The sequence below is a fragment of the Leucoraja erinacea genome, chromosome 4 (genome assembly GCF_028641065.1).
Source record: "Leucoraja erinacea ecotype New England chromosome 4, Leri_hhj_1, whole genome shotgun sequence".
NCBI classification, from domain to species: domain Eukaryota; kingdom Metazoa; phylum Chordata; class Chondrichthyes; order Rajiformes; family Rajidae; genus Leucoraja; species Leucoraja erinaceus.
The window spans coordinates 85,641,462-85,666,291 of NC_073380.1; the positions used below are offsets into that span (position 1 = coordinate 85,641,462).

General features: G+C 45.7%; 1 protein-coding gene across 3 annotated transcripts in view; it reads left to right on the forward strand.

Moving 5' to 3' along the window:
- The first annotated feature begins 3,650 nt into the window (after positions 1-3,650).
- Positions 3,651-24,830, forward strand: part of LOC129696642 (zinc fingers and homeoboxes protein 2-like) — an 88,436-nt gene continuing 67,256 nt past the window's right edge. Inside the window, exon 1 of one of the 3 annotated variants that reach the window (XM_055634723.1) lies at positions 3,651-3,803. The gene's annotated coding sequence lies outside the window, so the exon portion shown is untranslated. The other 2 variants (XM_055634722.1, XM_055634724.1) reach the window with 2 other exon arrangements.

A 24,830-nucleotide genomic window follows, 5' to 3' on the forward strand; every position in this document is an offset into this window, starting at 1 on the left:
TACCAAAATATAGTGAGAAACTTAATATTGTGTGCTATCCAGCCATATCATACCATACAAAAAAGAGTGCATCGAGTAGTGACAAAGAGAAAATAGACAGATGCAGAATATACTGTGGCAGCTAATGAGAAAGTGCAAAAAGTGCAGATGGAATACAGCCTAGCAAAGTGTGCAGTCATGCACTTTGCTCGTGGGAATAAAGGCATAGACTATTTTCTGTGTGGGTAGAGGATTCAGAAACCTGAGGTGCAAAGGGACTTGGGATTACTGGTGCAGGATTCCCAAAAGGTTAATTTGCAAGTTGAACCAGTAGTAAAGAAGTCAAATGCAATGTTATCATTCATTTCGAGAGGACTGAACAACATGAGCCCGGTGTGGAGGTTACATTCAACTCTATGACAATAGTGTGAAATAACTTAAGCTGGAGATATTTGAGTGGGTAGCTTGCAAGGTATAAGGTATGAACACTGAATTATCCAATTTTAGGTAACCTCTAACAACCCCCCACCCCCTCGCTCCCTCCTATCCCTTCGCCCCCACATACCTCCCCCCTCCTCCTCTCCTTTCTCCTCCCTCTCCTCACCTCCCCTCCCGAAACAGTTCCTTGTTTCTACATGTCATGTTTGATGCAGAACAATTAACATACCCCATGGTCTCACATTGGCCTGTGTCATGTCAGTAGAGAGCGCTGCTTGTTTACAAAGCTGTCTTTTTTATTTCAAATTGATTCCTGCTTGCAAATTTATATTAACACAGATATTCCGAAGATTGGTACATGTTTGTATTAATGCTTGCTAGCCCACATAATTTTAAAACTCCTGAATAATATCTAATATAAGTGACTCACCCTTCCACCACCTACAAACCCCAGGAGAATGTTTGAGTATAGACAGACTGTGTTGGAAGGAACTGCAGATGCTGGTTTATACCACAAAATGCTGGCATAACTCAGAGGGTCAGGCAGCATCTACAGAGAAAAGGAATAAACAATAGACAATAGAGCAGGAGTAGGCCATTCGGCCCTTCGAGCTAGCTCCACCATTCAATGTGATCATGGCTGATCACCCACAATCAGTACCCCGTTCCTGCCTTCTCCCATATCCCCTGACCGCTATCTTTAAGAGCCCTATCTAGCTCTCCCTTGGAAGTATCCAGAGAACCGGCCTCCACCACCCACTGAGGCAGATAATTCCACAGACTCACAACTCTCTGTGAGAAAAAGTGTTTCCTCATCTCCGTTCTAAATGGCTTACCCCTTATTTCTTAAACGATTGCCTCTGGTTCTGGACCCCCCCAACATCGGGAACATGTTTCCTGCTTCAAGCGTGTCCAAACCCTTCATTAATCTTGTATGTTTCAATAGGATACCCTCTCATCCTTCTAAATTCCAGAGTATACAAGACCAGCCGCTCCATTCTCTCTCAGCAGATAATCTTTGGATGAAAGTCCCGCCATCCCGGGAATTAACCTTGTGAACCTACCTACACAAGAATGTCCTTCCTCAAATTTGGGAATAGGTGATATTCCGGGTGGGAACCCTTCTTCAGACTGAATGTAACTGACCTGCAGAATGTTTTAGAATACTCTCCACTTGCAGGGAGAAGTGAACTTTATGCAAAAACTGAAGAAACAGCGTCTGGGGCAACGCGATCTCATCAATCAACCTAAACGCTTATTGTTACGTCCGTTAAAAGTGCAGTGATACATTTCTTCTCAGGTTTGGACAGGCCGTTTAAAAATCTGTTGCCCGGTGAATGAATGTGTTTGCAATGGTACAATTCTGACCACGTTCCTTTCAGTATTCCAGATGTCCCCATCCAGGAGCAACAGCAGGAGTGTCTGTGAGACTGCTTGAGGCAGCGAGCCGGCTGTTTTTAGCTGATGATGTGTGTCATTTCCTCTCCGTCATAAGAAATCCCCCGTCTGTTTTTTAGACATACCTACAGGGGTTTCCCCGGTCATAGATTTCATTTGAACTGAAGCTTTGATGCCACAGAATGAGGCAATGTCGCCTCGACTGGCAGCTTTGCACACTTATCAAATAAAATAGCTGCTGGGATTCCAAAGGAACCGCTATGTCTTCATCTGGTCTCCTTTATTTGATTTAAAGCAGATTGAATTGCCGCCTTGTTGCCACTTCCAGAGGAAATAACTGTCAACGTCTTGTAAATCACGCAGAAATTTAAATAAAAAGCAACGCAGGGCAGAGAACAGAAACTTGCAGATCGATAACCTTTCATCAGATTCGATAAAACTCTCCACAAAAGTCGCATGACCTGCTGCAGATTTCCAGCATTTGAAGCTTTTATTTCAGATTTTGCTGGATCTGCGATTATTACTTTAAATATCTGGGGAAATTAATCTCGCTATACATCTCAAATACTTTAACCCACCTGCATCTTTAAACGGAATTTGACAATTTAGTTTCCATGTCCGGTCGAAAGACGGTGAACAGGACACGAATGGAACTGCGTAAAGGCACAGAAGACTGCAGATGCTGGAATTTTGCCCAAAACACACAGCGCTGTAGAAACTCAGCGGGTCAGGTAGCATATGGAGTGAGAATGGACGTCCAAATAGTTTAGTATTCTGACACTCAGGGACACAGCTGGGTTCATCGAGTTAACAAAGTTCCACAGACGACATTTCGTTTCGGGACCCTTCTTTAGTTGTCTGTCCATCCCCTCCCTAGATGTTGCCTGGCCCGCTGAGTTCTTCCAGCACTTTGTGTTTTGTGGATCGATGTTAACTCGATAAACCCTGCTGTACCCCTGAGTGTCAGATTACTAAGGCATTTGGACGGCCGGGGACGACAATTGCAGCTGCACTATTGCTGTTATTTGTTCAACCATATGTACACTGCATCAATCCCCAGAACTGAGAACGGTCTGAGGACAGATTCCTGGCCCGAAACCTTGCCTGGTTCTTTTTTCTACAGATGCTGCTTGACTGGTTGACTGATTTCTTCCAGCCCCTCGATGTTAGGTCACAAGAGATCATAAATGATAGGAGCAGAAGTAGGCCATTCGGTCCATCAAGTCTACTCCGCCATTCAATCATGGCTGATCTATCTCTCTCTCCTAACCCCATTCTCCTGCCTTCTCCCCATAACCTCTGACACCCGTAGTTTCAGATCCCAGCAGCAGCAACAGTTTTAGTAACAGCAGATTTTGTATATCAGGAGAAAAAAGATAGGTAACATTTCGGGCCGGGATCCTTCTTCAGACTGAAAGATCAGTCGTAAGAAGGGTCCCGACCCGAAATATCACCCATCCCTATTCTCCAGAGATGCTGCCTGACCCGGTGAGTTACTCCAGCACTTTTGATCTTTCTTTGGCATAAACCACCATCTGCAGTTCTTGGTTTCTACATTTTAGCAGCAGTTTATCGCGTTCTTTAAACATCTGCACTTAAACGTGAATCTTTATTTTTTTTTAAATACAAATACGACTGGAACTGAATGCAAGGGCACAATTGCCATTAACGGTGAATATTTACTTTTTTTCTGAACAAATACGATTGGAGCTGAATGCATCACAACAGACCTGTTACTTTAAGACCATCCACTTGTTTTGACAACGGAACTTCTCAAGGAAGTGGAGACATGTGTCATTTCTTATTGAAGGGGAGGGTGGAGAACATGGTTCCGTATCAACAGTTCACGGTACAGCAAGATTCCAGACTTGGATGGCGCTAGCACCGAGAGAGAGAAAGAGAGGGGTGATTTGGATGGCAATCTCTCTCTCTCCCCTGTACAGACACACACACACACACACAGACATGAGGAGGTGGCTGCTTGTATGGTATGTAAATGCTGGCGCTGACGTTGCGGTCATGTGCTCGGGTGCGGGGCTGCCTTCCCCGATGGTGTTACATTCCGCGCTGCGATTCATTGTAACCAGGAGAAGCGCTACAATGTATCCAGGTAGGAAAGTTTGGCCGGCTGCCGGGACGACCAGGGGGGAGGGAGTGGGAAAGAAAGAAAGGAAGGGGGGAGAGAGAGAAGGAGAGAGAAGCGGGCCGCCTGTCCGTCCCTCGCGTTTCCGATCACCACCCCCCTTTCCCCGCTCCCCAGCCCCCTCTCCTCTACTCTCCTCCCGGGGCCGCGGCCAGAGGCAGAGCAGGAGCCGACTGAAACATGTCTCCGACTGGACGCTTCGTAACATGGCCGCGGCGACAGTGTTGCTGGTGTTGGCTGCTGCTGCTGCTGCTGCTGCTTCCTTGCACGCTGCCTGTCTGCCTGTCTGTCTGTCTGTCTCGGCCCCCGCTCGCCAGCGCTTCCAGCCCGGGCTTTCATGTCTTCACAAGTCTGGGTCTGGGGGTGGGGGTGAGTGCAGGGTGTTTACCAAGGATCCTATAGCGGAGCTCTGCTAGTGGATCTTTGGTGTTTACCGTGTTGTCGGCTGATGTGTGCGCGGTCTCGCCTAGAGTTGAGGCTACTTGGGAGAGTGGGCGGGAGAGGGTGGTGGCGGTGGTGGAGTTGTGGCCCTGGGTTTAGAGGTTGGGGTAGGGGGGAGGGCGTGGTCTTACGGTCAAGGGTGGCGGGTGAAAGGGCAAGGGAGGCTGAAGGGGGAGGGGAGGCAGTTGAATGGCAGTGAGTGAAAGTTGAAGGGATGCTGAGAGAAGGGGTGCAGGTGAATGACTGGGGAAAGGTGGTGTGTGTGGGGGGGTGGTGGTTGTGTGTGTGTGGGGGGGTGTGGGGGGTGTGTGGTGGGGGGGGTGGTGTGTGTGTGTGTGGGGTGGTGGGGGGGTGGTGTGTGTGGTGGGGGGGTGGTGTGTGTGTGTGGTGGTGGGGTGGTGTGTTGGGGGTGGGTGGTGGTGGGTTGTGTGTGGGGGTGGTGGGTGTGTGTGTGTGGGGGGGTTGTTGTGTGTGTGGGGGGGTGGTGGTGGTGGTGTGTGTTTGGGGGTTGGTGGTGTGTGTGTGTGGGGGGGGGTTTGTGTGTGGTAGTGGTGTGTGTGTGGGGGGGGTGGTGTGTGTGGGGGGTGGTGTGTGTGGGTGGTAGGGGGTGGTGGGGGTTGGTGGGGGGGTGGGGGTGGGGGGGGGGGTGTGGGGGTGGGGGGGGGGTGTGGTGTGTGGGGGGGGGGTGGGGGTGTGGGGGGGGGGGGGTGTGTGGGGGGTGTGTGTGTGTGGGTGTGTGTGTGGGGGGGGGTGTGTGGGTGGGGGGGGGGTGGGGGGGGGGGGGGGGGTGTGTGGGGGGGGGGGGTGTGTGGGGGGGGGTGGTGTGTGGGGGGGGGGTGTGTGGGTGGTGTGGGGGGGTGGTGGGTGGTGGGTGGGTGTGTGTGTGGGGGGGGGGTGTGTGTGTGTGTGGGGGGGGGTGTGTGTGTGTGTGGGGGGGGTGGTGTGTGTGTGTGGGGGGGGGTGGTGTGTGTGGGTATGGTGGTGGTGTGTGTATGGTGGTGTGTGTGTGTGTGTGTGGGGGGGGGGGTGTGTGTGTGTGTGTGGGGGGGTGGTGGGTGTGGGGGGGGGGGTGTGTGTGTTTGTCTGTCTGTCTGTCTGTGTGTATGTCTGTGTGTGCGTGTGTGTGTGTGTGTGTGTGTGTGTGTATGGTGGTGGTGTGTGGTGGTCGGGTTAGTAATAGGGGATGGGTGTGAAAAACAGGGATGGATGAAGGCGATGGGGAGCAAGGGGTTAGGAGTGGGTTGGTAGAGGAAGGGATGGCGGTGAGAGGTCAGATACATGTTTGGGAGAGGCTCCGTGGGGTGGGGTGGAGTGCGAGCAAGGTGGGGGGGGGGGAAGGAGTGGGTCTATCATAGTAAGCAAAGTTGGATATGATTGTTGGTGGAGGGGATGGAAAAGCTGGAAGAAGTTGGATTTTTTACTTCCTTAACCTAAATTTGTTCATTTGAAGCCCAAACAATTGTACTGTTGAATCAGTGGATGAACCAAAGGCCATGATGTGCCAGAGCCTCAGTGTGTGGTGACGGTAGCAGCTGGGTTTGAGACTACAGGGCTTTTGTTCACTCACTACGTGGAATTTAAATTTTCCATAGTGCCAGCTCGCAGTACCTTTGCCCTGTGCCCCAAGGGGTTGAGGAACAAACAGTTCTATTCCCCCCCCTTGTGTACAGCTTAGCAAGTGGGTGTATACTCACCCTGTCCCCCTGGGTTTACCCCCTACTCAGGACGGTCACAGTCCATGACAGAGATTGTTTCACATTTATGGATTTGTTTGTGGGCCCTTTTCCTCCCTTGTGAAATCGCTCAAAGTGACACCTTTGGTGATATTTCCCTGGAACTTTGAAACCATTCCCATTGAATCCTGAATGTGAATGAGAGGAGGTGAAATGATTCGATACAATCACTATGCTTCAGAGACATTCAGAGAGGTATTTGAATTTGAATAGTCCAGTCAGAGAAAGATTAGTGAAGTGGGCATAGATTAGGCAGGCTGAGAAGCCTGATTTAGTGCTATGAGACTCTAAGGATGCGTGTGTCCTGTTGATAGCAAGGGGATCTAACATCTTCAACCTTGTTGTGAGATCCTAATATTCGTCTGGTAAAATATTGGAAGCAAGAATTGTTTATTTTCATGACAGAGTTGGATTGAGCTCTGAGGGCTAAAGGAACTGATGGATATGGGGGGGAAAAGCAGGACCAGGGTACTGATGTTGGACGATCAGCCATGACCCTATTGAATGGTGTTGCTGGCTCGAAGGGCTGAATAGTCTACTCCTGTACCTATTTTTCTGTTCTATGTTTTTATAGTGCACATATAAGCACAATGTTTAAAGTACTGAGAATTGTTCATAAATATATTGGGTCTAACCTAAAGCTTTGCTTAATCTGGTAATGTGTCAATTGGTTATCTCTGAATATATAAACACTATGAAAATTGTATGAAGGTTATGTAACACTTAAGATGGGTTTTTTTTATGCTCACTTGATCGTAGTTTGAAACTAACTCAAATTATCCAATAAAACTGCAAAAAAATCAGTACACTAGATTACAACAAAAAATCTGATTTTAAATTATATTTGTACAAATGAATCGTTTGTATTAGACACTGCATCCTCCAAGCCTCTCAACATTTGCACAGCAGATCTTTATAAACCCTCCATGTTCTCCTAGTGCAATAAATGGGAAGATATAATTGTTATGTTTTCTTGGACATTTTAATTTGTAGTTCAGCCAAAATTAAATTTAATGGATAAATACAGTTATGTTTTTCAAAAAGAAAAAGTAATATTTTTCCTTTGGCTGAGTTTGTAATTGTCTTGTCACCAGTGTGGGGAGCTGCAGTTGCATATTCCCGGCCTGTGTCAGTCCATCACTGCGACTGACAAAATCTACTGATGTCCACACTCTTTATTCCTGAAAATGTGGTGAATACATGGGTTAATTTCAACTGTACCTGTAAGCAGAAAATACAGGAAACACTCCACTGGTTTGACAGCATGTGTGGAGAGAGTAAACCAGAGTTCAGGTTTTTGGTCCGAGCCCCTTCATCAGCTCTCTTTCCCAGTTCTGACGAAGTTACTTTAGCCTGAAATATTAAACGTGTTCTCTCGCCACAAATGCTGCCTGACCCGATGAGTATTTCCAGCAATTTTAGTTTTTATTTTGATGTTTCCAGCATCTGCTGTTTTGATTTTCATTCTTCTTTAAAGAGTGTTTAAATTCTACTCATTTGTTTCTGCTGATGTTGAAAATTAGATGTCTTCATTGAATATCCTGCAGACATTTTGTCTGAACCGTGCTTCTATACTGTTTAACTAGTTGATCATTTTGCAAAGAGACTGAATTCAGGATATTAATTGAAGTTAAAAGATTGCAAGAGAATGAAGGGTGAACATCCAACATTGCATTCCGATGGAATGAATCTCCACTTATTCTGTGCATCCTTTTAGGTTCCCAAGCAAGAAATGATTAAATCTATGGATGAAATGATTGTTGTGTTATTACATTTAAGGGGCAATTGACAGATACTTATGGAGGCGAGGCAAGGCAAGACTGCAGATCCGGGCACCTTGCGTGGAACACACAGTGCTAGAATAACTCAGTGGGTCAAGCAGCATCTCTGGAGGGCCTAAATAAATGATGTTTTGGGTCAAGGCCCCTCATCAGATGTTGTTACCTGTGGGCGGAGCACCAAGGCAAATTGCTTGTATGTGAATGCTTGGCTAATAAACTTACTTACTTAAATCAGACTTGAGTCAAAACATCGCCTATCCTGGGTGACTTCAGTACTTTGTGTTCCATGGAAGGGCAAGGTACTAATGTGGACAAATGTAATCACCTTAGATGGGCAAAGAAGTTGGCATGGGCAAGTGGGCCGAAGACCTGTGTCTCTGCCTCCAGTACACTTGCATCTAAAGGGTGAGGCTTGGGCTGTTGTTGGGAAGGGAGGAAAATAAAGATCACTTGCATCCAATATAAGTTTGAATGGAGATTATGCTGGAATGTGGAGCAAAAAAATGAGCTGCCGTAAGTACTAGGTGGGTCTAGCAGCATCAGTGGAGGGAAACGGACAATTGATGTTTTGGCCAAGACTCTCAGAACAGGATGTTTCCATCATTTCCCCAATTTGTATCTTTCAGATTGAATATTGTGATAGGGAGCTTCATATTTTTTAACTTTGAAAGTGTTGTGTTCTGAAGCTTGGTGGCAGTGAGAAGGTAAGTGAACTGTGTCCACCAGGGGTGACAGTAATCCGGTACAGGCCGGCACAGCGTTCCCCAAAGAAATATAGCCGGCAATCAGTACGAATAAATTAAATGAACAACATTAACGATACAAAAAGAAAGTGCTGGAGCATCTCAGCAGGTCAGGCAGCATATGTGGAAGCAAATGGACAATCGATGTTTCAGATTGTGACATCAGGTCCTGATGCAGGTTAACAAAACGTTGTCTGTCCATTTCCCACAGCAGATGCTGCGTAACCTACTGAGTTCCTCAAGCAGCTCATTTACTCCTCTGGATTTTTGTTTACAAGTTTAAAGAATGCTGTCTCATGAGATCTTTTATATTGCTGAATTATCATAAATTCAGATTATATCAGATATAAACTGTTCTCGTGTGTGGATGATAGCCAGGAATACTCGTGCCTTGATCAGTGTCCCTACCTGAAAACACCAACCATCCCTTTGCATTCACAGAAGCTGCTTAACCTATTAAGTTCTTCCTGCAGTTTATCTTGTGTCCCAGATTCCAGCATCTGCAGTCTCTCGCATCTCAATTCTCGTTTAAAATGTCGGGTGGAATGCATGGTGTAAAGGTGCTTAATCTGACACACTGTAACCTTTACTAAAGCGTTTATTAAAGCACATGGCACACACGTCCCAGCACTGACTGCATCCAGCCTTCAGGCATACTGGGACCAAGTGGGAGGAAACACGGGGAGGATATCATAGTTATACTGATATGATGGGGCGTGGTTAATGAGGTAGCTACATTATAGGTTGCATGCATAAACCATCTACACATGGTGATGTAGGAAATTTCAATTTTAAACATTAGATATCATGCAACAATTCTTTAATTGCTAGAATAGTTAAGTGAAGAAATGTATCTGAACATTGTTGCGAAGAGTAATGACATGTTGCATTATTGCATGCAGCGTTCTGCACGCCCATGCACGCATTCACGTCTGATTAGCCTAATCGACACTTAATGTACTCTCTTTTTGGGTTTAAAGTTTTAAAGTATAGGAGATGACTAAACTTTTGTTTGCAAGGTTTTCTTTTTCCTCAGTTAACTCAAACGGGTGATATTGTATTACTGATTAGATTTATGCATTTTGCTTGGGCTTGGGCTAAATAGGTGTTTTTAGCTAGGTTTTATGAATATCTGCGTGAGCTTTTCCTAAACAACATTTGCTGAGAATTTTATGGCAGTGTATCTACGTAAATACATAACTGGACTATTGAGGGAGTGCCGCGTAGGTTCACGAGGTTAATTCCTGAGATGGTGGGACTGTTATATATTGAGAGAATGGAGCGACTGGGCTTATATACACTGGAATTTAGAAGGATGAGAGATTTCTTATTGAAACGTATAAGATTATTAAGGGATTGGACACGCAAAAGGCAGGAAACGTGTTCTCAATGATGGGGGAGTCCAGAACCAGGGGCCACAGTTTAAGAATAAGGGGTATGCCATTTAGAACAGAGATGAGGAAAAGGTTTTTCACCCAGAGAGTTGTGAATCTGTGGAATTCTCTGCTTCAGAAGGCAGTGGAAGTCAATTCTCTGGATGCTTTCAAGAGAGGGTTAGTTAGAGCTCTTAAAGATAGCGGAGTCAAGGGATATGGGGAGAAGGCAGGAACGGGGCACTGATTGTAGATGATCACGGTGAATGGCGGTGCTGGCTCAAAGGGCCGAATGGCCTACTCCTGCACCTATTGTGTATTGGCAGTGTGGAGACCTTGTTCACGATGTGACTCCAATAAATGTGAATCAATCTGCATATTTTGTCATCTGGGCTCCATGTTTACTGTGTTGTGTATAATTTGATATTGTACATTTCTGCTGTAAAGTAATTTTGTAGAAAGTGGTTGTGGTTGTCAAAGTTTTAGTAAAGTTAGGGTTTAGTGTGTGTTGATTTGAAGGTTGTGACTGACATGGAATAAAGCCAGAGCACAGCACAAGATTCAGTGGGTACAGTGGCATACTGATTAAATTACTATGGCCAAAGCCAAAGGCATAGACGGGGAGCCAGATACGTGAGTTCAAATCCTACTATGGTAGTTAATTAAATAAATCTGGTATGGAACAACTGGATAGTTTTTTAAAGTAACTGTGGTTTATTATTATTCTTCAGTAGAGGAAATTTGCTAGCTTTTGAAGAAGGATCACAGCCGAAAACGTTGTCTATCTATTCCCTCCATAGATTGATTAATTGATTGAAAGATACAGCATGTAAACAGGCTCAACGGCACACCGAGACCACGCAACCACTGATCACCCTATCAAATTAGTTCTATGTTGTCTCAATTTTGCATTCACTTCTTACATACTAGGAGAATTTACAAAAAGCTGGAGTAACTCAGCGGGACAGGCAGCATCTCTGGAGAGGAGGAATGGGTGAAGTTTTGTGTCGAGACCCATCTCTGAATTTACAGACATCACAGCGTACAAACCAACGCGTCTTTTGGGATGTGAGAGGAAACTGGAGCACCCAGTGGAAACCCACACAGTCACAGGGAGAATGTCCAAATTCCACGCAGTCCAAGGTCAGGATTTAACCAGGTCCCCAGCACAGCTCTATCAAAGGCTGGCTGATCCTGCCAGGAAAATGGAGGAGGACTGACTGAACCTTGTGCCTTCCACCACAGTGATGAATGCTGTGGTGGATGTTTTTGTGATAAATTTTTATTGTGTATTGTGTGTTCTTTTTTTTTTTAATTGTACCGCTGCTGGCAAGTTGATTTCACTGCACTTTACTGCGCATGTGACGAATAAATCTGACTATTGACTATCCAATACGTTCCTATTGTTTATGAGCAAAAAACTGTTTGTTTTTTGTTGTTCAGCCATCATTCTCAGATCAGAGCAATAAGAGACACTAGACACAAATGTTTGAAGAAGGCTCCCGACCCGAAACGTCTGTCTATTTCCCTCCGCAGATGCTGCCTGGCCTTGCGAGTTTCTCCGGCACTGAATGGACAGTAAATGTTGGCTTTGTGAGTGATGTTCCACATACTTGGATGATTCAGCAATAGGTTGAGAGTGGTGGTGTGCTTTTCACTGACCCACGGTTTGTGTTTTAAACTATGACTAATTTCTTGCAAAACTCTTTGTAACTTTAGTGGCTTTGAACTTTCCTGTCTGGCTAGTTTGTTTCTTCATCATTCAGTTGGTTGATGAATAACATCCTGCTGTCAATTTAGTGACTGAGCAGAAAGGATAAGGGTTTTAATGTCACTGTTTTTCAAACTGGAAATCTGAGTGTTGGGCATGAAATGGGTTTAATCTTAATATTTGTTGCTGCCTCAAAACAACTCCTGACAGCCCATTCCCAGTACAGGTGCACAACCTTTTATCCGAAGTTCCAAATAACGAAAAGCTCCGAATAGCGGGCATTTTTTCGGTCCTTGAAGAAAGGTCCTTGAAGACGTTCACGGAGGGCGGCCCGCAGAGGTGACAGCGGAACCTCCGGTCGGTCATCGAAGAAAGGGAAACTAAATCCCCATTCATAAAAGAGAAGGTGAGGGTATATTGCGCGGGAGGGTTAATAATTGACAATCTGCTGCTGCCTGCCCGCTGAGTTTAAAAAGTTCCCACGTGTGGGAACTTTTTAACTCAGCGGGCAGGCAGCAGCAGATTGTCGCTCCCTACCGTTTCACCTCACCTACACCCCTCTACTTCCCGGCCATGTGTGTGACCCCTTCCCTCCCCTCTCCAGCTCCCCGCCCATTGCACCGGCGTGGGGGCTTTGCACTGTCGTCACGTCGGAGTTGCCAGCTAGTCAGTGCCAGTCACCGGAGACGTCAGGACCAACGGGACACCGGCCCCCAGGCCCACTGCAAGCACGGAAATCCCAGAGACCCACAGCCAGCAGCAGCCCAGCCCCGTTCCAACTCCAGAGGAACACGCTCCCCATAGGGACAGAAGCTGATGGTGTGCAAGGTACGTCTTGGTCTTGGGGTTGCGGATGAGGGGGCGCAGCTCGGGCTGTGACGTCTCCGGCCACCCCCCTGTACAGGAGCTGAGACTGGGAACTGTGGGGTTGTTTGCAGTTGCAGAGGGAGGGGGCAAGGGCAGTACAGTTCCCAGTCTCAGCTCCATTCCAGGGGGGTGGCCGGAGACGTCGGGACCAACGGGACACCGACTGCAAGCACGGAGATCCCAGAGACTCACAGCCAGCAGCAACTTTACCCCAGCCCCGCTCCAACTCCAGAGGAACCCGGGTTGCGGATGAGGGGGCGCAGCTCGGGCTGTGGGCAAACTGCCACTTGTCGTTGTAGCGGCACATCGGGGAGCGGGTTCTTGTTGGTCCTGACGTCTACGGCCATCCTCCTGGACAGGAGCTGAGAGACGTCAGGACCACCAGAAGCCGCTCCCCGATGGGCCGCTACAGCGACAAGTGGCAGTTCGCCCACAGCCCGAGCTGCGCCCCCTCATCGGGACACCGACCCCCCAGGCCCACTGCAAGCACGGAGATCCCAGAGACTCACAGCCAGCAACAACTCTAGCCCAGCCCCGCTCCAACTCCAGAGGAACCCGGGTTGCGGATGAGGGGGCGCAGCTCGGGCTGTGGGCGAACTGCCACTTGTTGCCATAGCGGCCCATCGGGGAGCGGATTCCTTTGGAGTTGGAGGGACAGGGAGACACAGCGGCTTTTGAGAATGGTGGGCAATCACTTCCAAAGTTCTGCCTACACAGTCAGTACACCTCTCCTACACTTGTCTCCCGCACTAAGATCATCTCGCAGAGAATGATCCCAGCCTAACCCTCCCTATTCTCTCCTATTCTGCAAGAAAAAATTACATTGAAGACTCAAACTCACGATCGAGTAACTGCCGGGATCGAGGCGCAAAATCGCGACCTTGTGGTTATGAGCCGAGCTCTCTACCACTGAGCCAGCCGTTAAAATCTACGCTAAAAATCTTCCATTCCGAAAGCCGAAAAATTCTGAATTACGAAAAGTGTCTGGTCCCAAGGTTTTCGGATAAAAGGTTGTGCACCTGTACCTTTAGAATAAAATAGGGCAAGACAAAGAGTTAATTTTTCACATGAGTGTGTTCTTATTTCCATGTCTCTGTATATCCCCTTGTAGAATTGGTTTAGTTTTTATTGGGAATTAGAAAGAAGCATTCTTTAGTCATCATTAAATGGCATTTGAGCGGCAGGCATCCATGTACTTGGCCTTTCTGAAATATTATCTATTATTGTGCATAACATTTTTGTGCTTGTAACGAGAATAAGCAATTGTAACAATCTGAATGGAATTTTACTGTCATAGAATTCAAAACAAACATGTTAATCAGTAGATGCAAGAGACTGCAGATGCTGGAATCTGGAGCAAAAGATAAACTTCTGGGGGAACTCAGCGGGTCGAACAGCATCGGCGGAGGCAAAGGGATAGTCAACTTTTCTGGTCGAGGCCTTACATTAGCACTCCGTGTGTAGAGGGAAGATGGTCAGTGATTAGAAGTGAGAGCTAGGGCCTTGTACTTCAGTGGGAAGGTGATAGATGGAACCATATAAGCAGATGAATCCAGATGGTGAAATGGGATGTGTTGAGACAGGCTTGTAGGTGATAACTGGAAACGAATAAAGGAGAGACTTCTGTTAACTGTAGGAGTTGTTATTCCACTCCAATTTCGTTCAGTTTACGGTTGAAATATATTTGTTGTATTTTGTGCTGACATTTATAAAATATAATTTTTTTGTGATGCAACTTAGAAATGTAAATGCTTATTATTTTCCTTTAAAACAAATTTTGAGTGAATTTTAAGTATTTCCATGGCAAAAAATAGATTTTAATTTCTTTCTCCCTTTAACAGTTTAGCTGGTGATTTGATAATGTCCACTGCATCCGAGATTACTTTTTTTTAAATGTCTGGCTCAACTAACCTCGGGGATAGCTAAAATGTCCTACAGTCTCACGGCTATAAAATTGGCCGTTTCCTCATTCATTTTTACCTGAACTGCTCATGGGTTTCACAGCTTTGAATTCTCAGCCTTTGTTACCAAGAAAACTGTTCCCGTTTCAAAACTCCCAAGTCTAACAGATGGTCATTCATGGTTAAATTTTGCAGTTAATTTGTAACAGTAAGAATACCATTATTAATTCACAAAATTGTACATTGGTTGTGGGAACTTCACTGCATTTACCTGTGTATATTGAACATGGGCTGAAGCCATACTCTTCATTGATCTGACATCTTTCAGCTTTTTAAAATATTCACTATTTCAGAATTGGAAAATATCCGTAAAAATATTAGGGTTTGCTGCCATTAGAACTAAACATTAAGACTAATTAATTAAAAGAGTGTGTGCTTGTTGTTTGTGTGGGATTAGTTTCAAATAACTGTTCATCCATTGTTGCCTTGACAACAGTCACACTAAAGCTTCGGTCATGCTGCTCCTGTTTATCTGTGTTAAACAAAACATTTCTCGCAGTTAACCAATATGATGACATATCTCAAAGCGTTCTTCCATGGGAGGGAGTCCACGGGACCCCCCAGTGATGACCCCTTCTCCCGTTTCCAACGAACCCCCTCCTCTTGGACTCCCCCTCATGGCCATCTACCGGCTTTAGACCTTTTTATTTTAAACTGCCGGTGGGACATCCACCGCCTCAACTTCTCCACTCCCCTGTCTCACTCTAACCTCTCCCCCCCCCTGAATGTACAGCCCTCGACTCACTCTGTAACAACCCAGACTGGATGATCAAACCCGCCGACGAGGGAGGTGCCGTGGTAGTCTGGCGCGCTGATCTCTACAAGGCTGAGGCCATGCGCCAACTCTCGGACACCTCCTCCTACTTATCCTTGGACCATGACCCCACAGACGAGCACCAGGCCACTATCTCTAGCACCATCACTGACTTCATCAACTCCGGCTCCCTGCCCTCCCAAGCCTCCAACCTCATCGATCCCCAGCCCCACATGGCCCGATTTTAGCTTCTCCCCAAAATCCACAAACCAGACTGTCCTGGCAGACCCATTGTTTCTGCCTGTTCGTGTCCTACCGAACTTATTTCCACGTACCTAGACTCCATCCTATCTCCTCCCTGGTTAAATCCCTCCCAACCTACGTTCAAGACACCTCGCATGCTCTTCGTTGACTCCTGGACTTCCACTTTCCAGGCCCCCATTCCTTCATCTTAACCATGGAAGTCCAGTCACTCTACACCTTTTAAAGCCCTCTGTTTCTTCCTCGACCGGAGAACCAACCAATCCCCGTACAGATACTCTCATCAGTCCTTACCCTTAATAACATAATTTGAACCCTCCCATTTCCTCCAAATACATGGTGTAGCTGTGGGCCCGCGCATGGGCCCTAGCTATGCCTGCCTCTTTGTCGGGTACGTCGAACAATCCTTGTTCGAGGCGTACCGTGGCCCTATCCCTGAACTCTACCTCCGTTACATCACCTCCTGCACCCACACACAACTCACTGACTTCATCCATTCCACCACTAACTTCCATCCGGCACTCAAATACACCTGGACTGTTTCCGACATTTCCCTACCATTTCTTGACCTCACTATCTCCATCGCAGGTGATAGACTTCTGACCGACATCCACTATAAACCCACTGACTCCCATTGCTATTTGAACTATACTTCTTCCCACCTTGCATCCCCTACTCCCAATTCCTCCGTCTATGCCGCATCTGCACCCAGGATGAGGTGTTCCACACCAAGGCATCGGAGATGTCCTCATTCTTCAGGGAACGTGGGTTCCCCTCTTCTACCATAGACGAGGCCCTCACCAGGGTCTCTTCTATACCCCATGACTCTATTCTCACTCCCCATCCCTCCCACTCGTAACAAGGGCAGAGTCCCCCTTGTCATCAACTTCCACCCTACCAGCCGTCACATACAACATATAATCCCCCATCATTTTCACCACCTCCAACGTGACACCACCACTTGCCACATCTTTCCATCTCCCCCCCCCCCCCCCCCCCTGTCTGCTTTCCGCAGAGACCGCTCCCTCCATAACTCCCTGGTCAATTCGTCCCTTCCCAACCGAACCACCCCATCTCCGGGCACTTTCCCTTGCAACCGCGAGAGATGCTACACTTGTCGCTTCACCTCCCCCCTTGACCATTCAAGGACCCAAGCAGTCGTTCCAGGTGTGACAGAGGTTCACCTGCATCTCCTCCAACCTCATCTATTGCATCCGCTGCTCTAGATGTCAGCGGCTCTACATCGATGAGACCAAGCATGGGCTTGGCGATCGTTTCACCGAACACTTCCGCTCGGTCCGCAATAACCAACCTGATCTCCCGGTGGCTCAGCACTTCATCTCCCCCTCCCATTTCCGAATCCGACCTTTCTGCCCTGGGCCTCCTCCATGGCCAGAGTGAGGACCACCGTAAATTAGAGGAGCAGCACCTCGTATTTCGCTTGGGCAGTTTGCACCCCAGCGGTATGAACATTGACTTCTCTAATTTCAGGTAGTCCTTACTTTCTCCTCTCCTTCTCAGCTCTCCCTCAGCCCACTGGCTCCACCTCTTCCTTTCTTCTCTCCCCCCCCCCCCCCCCCCCCCCCCTCGCATCAGTCTCAAGAAGGGTTTTTGGCTGGAAACGTTGCCTATTTCCTTCACTCCATAGATGCTGCCTCGCCCGCTGAGTTTCTCCAGCATTTTTGTCTACCTTCATGTTTTCTGGGCCTCTTTTCTATCATTCGATAATTTGATGCACTGTTTTTATTGGCTTAATTCTGCATTAGTAGAGTATCTTAGGTTGGTTTCATCTGTTTGCATTTCAGATTTTGTTTCTAACTACATAATGTGTGGAACTCTACCAATATCAATGATAGATGCAATCTATTTTTGTTTAGAATCAAAAAATGTAAAAAAAGACATCCTGTTTTTAGAAATGGTGTAAGACTAATCAGTCAGGTCATTTAAGGTAAACACAAAATGCTGGAGAAACTTAGCGGGACAGGCATCATCTCTGGAGAGTAGGAATGGGTGACGTTTCGGGTCGAGACCCTTCTTCACACCTGGAGTATTGCGTACAGTTTTGGTCTCCTAATCTGAGGAAAGACATTCTTGCCATAGAGGGAGTACAGAGAAGGTTCACCAGACTGATTCCTGGGATGTCAGGACTTTCATATGAAGAAAGACTGGATAGACTCGGCTTGTACTCGCTAGAATTTAGAAGATTGAGGTGGGATCTTATAGAAACTTACAAAATTCTTAAGGGGTTGGACAGGCTAGATGCAGGAAGTTTGTTCCCGATGTTGGGGAAGTCCAGGACAAGGGGTCACAGTTTAAGGATAAGGGGGAAATCGAGGACCGGGATGAGAAAAACATTTTTCACACAGAGTGGTGAATCTGTGGAATTCTCTGCCACAGAAGGTAGTTGAGACCAGTTCATTGGCTATATTTAAGAGGGAGTTAGATGTGGCCCTTGTGGCTAAAGGGATCAGGGGGTATGGAGAGAAGGCAGGTACAGGATACTGAGTTGGATGATCAGCCATGATCATATTGAATCGGGCTCGAAGGGCCGAATGACCTACTCCTGCACCTATTTCTATAAGTTCTCCAGGTCATTTAAGGTAGCTGTGAGTTGAGAGTGTGGTCAGGGATGTGTTTGGGTCTTTGATATTAGCTGCTTTTTTGGGGAAATGGTGGGGATGTCTATACCAGTGATGGAGCCGGCAACATCCACTACTTTCTGCAGTCTCCTTTGTTTTTTGCCATTTGATTTACCGAAACAGGCATCTGTGGAGGCAAAGGCTGCGCGATAAGTCAGTACACCTGTAGAAGTTTCGATCCATGCGGTATTTGGCACCATTCATATGGTGAATCTGTGGAATTAATTGCCACAGAAGGCTGAAGTCAATGCATATTTTTAAGGCAGAGGTAGATAGATTCTTGATTAGTATGGGTGTCGGGTTATGGGGACAAGGCAGGGGAATTTGGTTAGGAGAGAGAGCCATGATTGAATGGTGGAGTAGACACTATCCTTTATGACCTTATGGAAAAACAAAAATAACTTTGTGTATCAGCCAAACTTTGATAGAGCTGTGCCAGGGACCTAGTTAAATCCTGACCTTCGGTGCTGCCGAAAGGCCTAATTCTGCTCCTATCACTTATGAACGTGCCGAATCTTCGCAAATCTCTGAGGGAGTAATGATGTTGATGAACTTTCTTTGTGGTGCCTTTTTCAGATGGCATCAGTGGAGAGAGAGAGAGAGGGCAAACTTTTCCCCGATGCATGGCAAATGTGTGAAAATTTGCTGCAAAAAGCAGTTAATGCAGGATCCTGACTCTGGTTTTACACCTGAAATTCTAACACCAATGCCCTCTTCACAGATGCCGCTGAACCCAAGTTTTTTCTGCATTAACTGCTTTTTGCAGCAGATTTTCAAGCAATTGCCAGGCATCAGGAAAATGTTTGCCCTCTTTCTCAACTGATGGGGATGGTGATTCCGACCTGCACCCGTGTTCACGTAATATAATCCTTACGCATGTCTGCATTATCACTTTTTGAAATACAAAAACAAAGTCGGAGCAAATTATTGGTTTGCAAATCTAACCAAAAATACTGTGAGGTTGCAGCACACTTTGTTTCATCTCTGCAACAACGGAAGACAGCCACTTTTCATGTGATTTCTGGCCTTTAGGGAATATGCAGACACTCCCAACTCATGTGAGGGTTATATTCCGTTAACCCTTGTTTAAGTTGGAACCACCATCCCCACCCCGTGTCCAAAGTAACTTGGAGTATTAATTGTCTCGACTGCATCTGAGGCACTCTCGGTAGCGCAAGGCCTTCTGAATCAGGACCGCTGCCATTGCTGGCTTGTTTCCAATGTAAACCTGAGTGATCATTCAGTGTTGTGGAAAGTTCAAACTGCCTTGATTGCGCAAGGGGCTGAGTTCAGAATTGTTGACGTAAGTGCACGTTTATGTAAGTCGCCTATTGTATAAATTGGGGAGTGTCTGTACTCTAGAAGCTGGAAGACTTGAAATAAAATGAAATGCTGGGACTTTTCTCACAACAAAGATGAGTAGCAGTGGCATGGATGACTATTGCCTCCAGATTCTGCCAGGGCCCAGCTGGGTGTCATGATTTATCCTTCACAATATAGTCACCTTTCTGTTTTTAAAAGTGCAAGCACCCAAAGAGTGACTGGCTAGAAACTCAGGGCAACTCCTTTGGATTGAGCAGAAGCACTATCTTTTTAATTCTTCATTGCCTCCTTTCTCATTCTGACCTCTGTGTCTTTTGGCCTTATTCACTGTATAACTTTTTGTTTTTTCTTTGCTGTCATTCCTTCCATCGGTGACTACAATTGCACCCACTTCCAGTGCACTTTAAAGAAAGCATCATCAAGGGGCTACATCAAATTAAGGAGAAAGTTTCACCTCAGCAACTGGGGGTGAAGAGTCCCCTTGATTTCACAAGACAAACACTAACTCCACTTTATACTGAATATTCTGCTGTAGAGACCAAATAGGAAGGTGTACACATTGCATGGTGAAAGCATCACCACTTTGCAATATGACATACCCTCCTTTTTTAGAAATCTGAGTTTGCCCATCCATGAATTTCTCCCTCAGATGTCTTTCTGAAGCAGGTTGTGTTTTTGGATGCAAATTTCTTTTCAAGATGCCGGGCACGTTGTCGCTTGATGCTATAGCAGTGATTAGGGAAATATTTTTCTGTATGAATGCACAATATCTGTATAATACTTCAGATGAGCTGAGAAATATGTTTATGTAATGTATTATAATTGGTTTTATTAATAAGACAATACCCCATTTTGTGTTGGCTCATGTTGCATCTTAAATCGAGTAATAGTAGTCTCGGTACAGTGGCGGCGCCTAACGGCAGCGGCACAACTACAGTCGTCTGTCTTTTTTTATTTTTGTCTTGTTAAATGTATGTCTTGAGTTAGTTTTATTTTTTCTTTAGCTGTGTATATGTGGAGGGTGGTGGGGGGGGCTGTGGGGGAAACCGTTTTACATCTCTTCCCTGTGCGGGGACCCGACTATTTCCTGTCGGGTCTCGGATGTCGTTGGGCCTAACATCGTGGAGCCGGCGGCTGCCTCCGGCCGGGACTAACCTGGGGCTCCAGTTGCAGAACCTGCGGAACTGAGATCGCGGAGCTGGCCAACTTCGGAGCGGGAAGAGCTGTGGTGGCACGCGGCTGCGACCCGACTTTGGAGTTCGGAGGCACCGGCCGCAGACCCGGTGGACGGGAACATCGGGAGCTCGCAGGTCCCTGGTGGGAGACCGCTTTTCGGAGCTCCACAATGGCGACTTCCCCCGCTGTAACCGCGGGTTTAAGGACATGGAGCCGGGGCCTAACATCACCCGGCGTGGCTTAAACGGCCTCAGGACTTACCATCGCCCGCCGGGGGCTTTAACATCGGAGCCCCAGTTCACCTCGACATTGCAGTTGGACTGCTGGACCACGGGAGAAGGAACAAAGGGAAGAGATAAAGACTTTGCCTTCCATCACAGTGAGGAGATGTTGGAGACTCACTGTGATGGATGTTTATGTAAACTGTGTTAAGTGTGGGTCTTGGATTGTTTTGTAATGTAAAAAAAAACCTGTAGAAATTATATTTCGTTCAAACCTAGGTTGGAATGACAATGAATTGCATTCTATTAATGTTATTTTATAATTGTTATAACTTGTAGATTATCAAAAAAAATTAAATTAAATTTAACAGTTTAAAGGAATGTTTTAGTTGTACTCGTTAAAACTGGGCTGCTGTGTATAGAGACTGGTAGCAATCTTTCCATTGAAATTAATTTGAGAGAGAGGTTCTATCTGTAAAAACCCACTAAATGAATGCCCAACTATCTTTTACACAGAATTGGATTTAAAAAAAACAATTCTCTTTCTCAATCCTGTTCAGTGTGTTTCTCATTCCCGCACCTGACCTTGTGACTTTTTTCCCTTGTATATGTTCTCCATATGGTTTGTCTTGCACTCTAGTCTCTGGAGCCTCAAATGCGAAGTGATCTCATTGAGATGTTTCAATTGTGTCTGGTTTCATGCAAACGTGTTATTGCTCAAAGAACCTTTAAACTATATAAAGTCATCAGAAAAACTCACCAGATGAACAGACTGTTCACATTTATTTTGAGATCATTGCTAACTTTTTTTTAATCCAAGGAAAAAAATGTATTTTATTCATCAGTAGGCAGAGAGTTAAGGATCATGGAACTGTTATAATGTTGTCGACAAAAAGCAATAATAAATGTGCTGTAAATCTCAAATAATCTGCATCTGACCGGATGCAGTCTTCGGGACTGCACACTGAATTCACAAATAGTCAGCTTTTTTCAATTTGTATCAAAATTGGTCACTTCTGAAAATGGCCAATTTATCAATTAGTAAGTTGAACCTCTTTGACTGTGTTGTGGTAACGGACGTCTTATTTCAATGTATCACGTGTTACTATGTCAGAAATGTCAGAGGGCACATGTTACGGTATTTAAATGAATGGCGGAATAAAAAAGCGTTTATGTTCAGTGTCCTTGAGATGTTTATTATATTCGGATCATGACGAGGATCTGACATTGGCGATGCGGATGAACTAGTAATTGGTCAGTTCCGTTTTTGAAGCAGATATCATGTTTAACAAATGAGCTGGAATTAGAAGTTTGAATTCATTCGGCCCGAGTGGAGAAGAGAGTACTGTAAGTGAATTTGATGCCTACGCAGGTGGCCTTGGACTGTATGTTGAAGGAGAAACTCCAGCGCAGCTCACAGGATGGAGACCATTGTTCTTGTACATTGCTGGAGCTTCAGTTCGGAAGACTTTCAAAACGCCTCCAGAGACAGGAGGCAAAGTAGATTATGCGATGGCTGTTGCTGCTTTGTAGAAGCATTATGTGGTGCGAACAAATGCTACATTTCACCGAAATGTATTTAGCCAGATGACACACGGAGAGAGGGAAAGCATTGCTCAGTTTGTCACAGATTGCATCAAGTTTCCGAGGGCTGCAACTATGGAGCTGAGTTGAAGAATGAAATCAGGGGTAAGGTTTGTACAAAGTTGCAAATCGAATGGTTGAGATGCAAGTTGTTGAATAAATGTGACACACTAACATTAGGGAAAGCACTGACAATTGCCGCATTATTTGAAGCCGTGGAAACTCAGTTTCAGGCTATGAGATTAGATGGAGGAAGCCATATTAACAGGGTGACATCTACTGGCACTAGCAAGGGACGTGGACATGGACATGTTAATGGTCATTCCAAAACTAAAAGTGACTGAGTGTTTTAGATGTGAGAACTTTTGACATTTTTGATACAAGGATTCATGTTGCTCTGCCAGGGGTCAAACATGCAGCAAGTGTGAGGGGAAAAAAATACCATTTTGCAAAGAAGTGTCGAACCCCAGGCAAACCGAAGAGAGATGATGGATAAACAAATAGATTTGGAGGAAGATGGGGGCAGAGTCTGATACGATCAACATTTCCGCAATGTTGATGAAGGTCTGTGTGACGGTAAATGTGACGAAACACTGCTGGATGCAGAACGTGCCTTTGTTGTCAACAATAAGCACTCAAAGGTGCCGGTGAGAATTGGAGGTGTGGGAGTAGACATTGCTATCACTTCCAGTATCTATTACTATGTTATTGATACTGTGGGAAAACTTAAAATGAAATAAGATAAGATATATGAAATGAGATACGATGCATTTCAAGAAATTGTGAGAAGAAATTGTATCCTTGTACAGCATCAAAAACCACCAGACAGTTGGATGTTTCAAGGCAGAGGTCCAAGCAGGAGATAAGCACTAGAGCTGAATTTGTGGTCATCAAAGGGAAAGGAGAGACACTCATGAGCAGAGAGACTGCTCAACCATTAGGTGTGCTACACATTGGGATAAATGTGAACTCACTGAAGTCGTATGTGGGCTTAAAGGCAAAGTTCAAACTAGTATTTGAAGGCATTGGAAAATTACAGTGATCGTCAAGTCAAAATCAAGTTCAAGTGAGTTTATTGTCATGTGTCCCTGTATAGGACAATGAAATTCTTGCTTTGCTTAAGCACACAGATCATAGTAGGCATTGACTACAAAACAGATAAGTGTGTCCATCTACCATGATATAAATATATACACACATGAATAAATAAACTGATAAAGTGCAAATAACAGAAAATGGTTATAAATCAGAGTTTTGTCCGAGCCAGGTTTAATAGCCTGATGGCTGTGGGGAAGTAGCTATTCCTGAACCTGGTTGTTGCAGTCTTCAGGCTCCTGTACCTTCTACCTGAAGGTAGCAGGGAGATGAGTGTGTGGCCAGGATCCTACAAAATCCTGTAGCACAACCATGAGACAAGTAAATGAGGCAAGAATAAGAGAAAGGCACCCCATACCAACTGTCGATGAGGTCCTAGAAGGGCTAACTACAAGCATAGTATTTTCAAAGCTAGATCTAAAGTGGGGTTATCATCGGTTGGAGTCAAGGAAAATAATTACTTTTTGCTACACATTGTGAATTCTATCGATACAAGAGCAGCACCAGAGATTTACCAATATGAAATTAACAAGATAATTCAAGGGATTCCTGGAACTGCAAACATCTCAGATTATATCATTATTCATGGTATCATACATGAGGAACATGATGGGAGACTTGGGCAGATACTAGCTCAGTTGAAGGCTACTGGATTGGCAGTGAATGTGGACAAATGTTTGCTTGTGGTTTCAGAGTTGGTGTTTATGGGCCACAGGATGGCCAGGAATGGCATCAATCCAGCTGAGGGCAAGATTGAAGCTGTGAAAGTAAAGAGTTTTCTTGGTTTGGTGAGGTTTTTTTTGCAAGATTTATTCCAAACCTAGCTACTGTGGCAGAGCCACAGGAGGTTGACAAGGAAGAATGTGTACTTTGTGTTTGGTCTGGAACAAAGAGCTAACCACATTTCAGATGTTGAAACAGAGTTTGATGAGTGCCCATACTTTGGATACTATGATCCAATGGCGCCAACCCAAGTTATTGCAGATGCAAGTCCAGTGGGGCTGGGAGGGATACTTGTCGAGAAGCATGGGGGATAACTGAGAGTCATAGCGTATGCAAGCAGGTCATTGATGGAAGTAGAAAAAAAGATACTCCCAGACAGAAAAGGAGGCTTTGGCTTTGGAGTTGGAATGTGAACACTTTCATGCTTACCTGTATGGCATTGAGTTTGTGTTGTGGATAGACCATAAACCGTTGGAGCCGAACTGC